This window comes from Scyliorhinus torazame, chromosome 4, assembly GCF_047496885.1.
Source record: "Scyliorhinus torazame isolate Kashiwa2021f chromosome 4, sScyTor2.1, whole genome shotgun sequence".
Classification (NCBI taxonomy): Eukaryota; Metazoa; Chordata; class Chondrichthyes; order Carcharhiniformes; family Scyliorhinidae; genus Scyliorhinus; species Scyliorhinus torazame.
This window is the reverse complement of record NC_092710.1, coordinates 46,327,768-46,329,422: the sequence shown is the minus strand read 5'-3', so window position 1 is coordinate 46,329,422 and position 1,655 is coordinate 46,327,768.

The window sequence follows — 1,655 nt, the reverse complement described above, 5'->3', positions numbered from 1 at the left end:
TTTATAAGGACACCCTTCTGTCCGTAACCCGGAATCCTAACCCTAACCCTAACCCCTAAACCCTAACCCTAAACCTAACCCTACCCCTCTCCTCCACATAACCTTACAGGTTCTTTCTCCTCCCCACAACTCAACCTTACCAGACACCCCCTCCACCCCACAACTCAACCTCATAAATCCCAACTCATCCCCACAATTCAACCTCATAGGCCCCCTCTCTTCCCCATAACTCAACCTCAGTTACTTTCTCCACCCCACAATTAAACTTCGCCAGACCCCCCTTCCTCCCCACAATTCAACCTCACAGGCCCCAACTTCTCCCCACAACTCAACCTCATACGCCCCTTCTCCTCACCCATAGCTCAACCTAACAGATCCTTCCTTCTCCCCACAACTCAACCTCACCAGACCCCCCTTCCTCCTCAGAATTTAGCCTCACAACCACCAACTCCTCCCCACAATTCAACCCCATAGGTCCCCTCTCCTCCCCACAATTCAACCTCGCGTGATCTTTCTCTTCCCCACAACTCAACCGAACCAGACCCCCCTTCCTCCCCACAACTCAACCTCATAGGCCCTAACTCCTCCCCATAACTCAACCTCACAGGTCCTTCCTCCTTCTTACAACTCAACCTCACCAGACCACCCCTTCCTCTCTACAACCCAACCCCATAGACCCCAAATCCTCCCCACAACTCTATCTCATAGGTCCTTTCTCTTCCCCACAACCCAACCTCACCAGACCACCTTCCTCCCTACAACTTAACCTCACAAGCCCCAACTCCTCTCAACAACTCAACCTCATAAGTCCCCTCTCCTCCCATAACTCAACCTCACAGATCCGTTCTCCTACCCACAACTCAACCTCACCAGACCCCCCTTCCTGCCCACAACTCAACCTCACAGGCCCCAATTCTTCCCCACAACCCAACATTATAGGTCCCCTCTCCTCCCCACAACTCAACCTCACAGGTCCTTTCTCCTCCCCACAACTTAACCTCACCAGACCCCCTTCCTCCCCACAACTCAACCTTACAGGCCCCAACTCCTTCCCACAACTCAACCCCATGGATCCCCTCTCCTCTCCACAATTTAACCTCACAGGTCCTTTCTCCTACCGACAACTCAACCTCACCAGAACCCCCTTCCTCCCCACAACTTAAACTTACACGCCCCTACTTCTCTCCACAACTAAATCTCATAGGTCACCTCTCCTTCCCATAACTCAACCTCACAGGTCCTTTCTCCTTCCCACAACTCAACCTCACCAGACCCTCCTTCCTCCTCACAACTCAACCTCGCAGACCATAACTGCTCCCCATAACTCAACCTCATGAATCCCCTCTTCTTCCCACAACTCAACCTCACAGGTCCTTCCTCCTCCTTATAACCCAACCTCACCAGTTTTTTTTCCCCCCACAACTCAACCTCATACACCACAACTCCTCCCCACAACTCAACCTTAGGTATTCTCCTCTCCTCCCCACAACTTAACCTCATAGATCCTTTCCCCTCCCCACAACTCAACCACACCAGACCCCCCTTCCTCCCCATAACGCAACCTCACAGGACCGAACTCCTCCCCACAACTTAACCTCATAGGTCCCTTCTCCTCCCCACAACTTAACCTCACAGGTCCTTTCTCCTCCTTACAA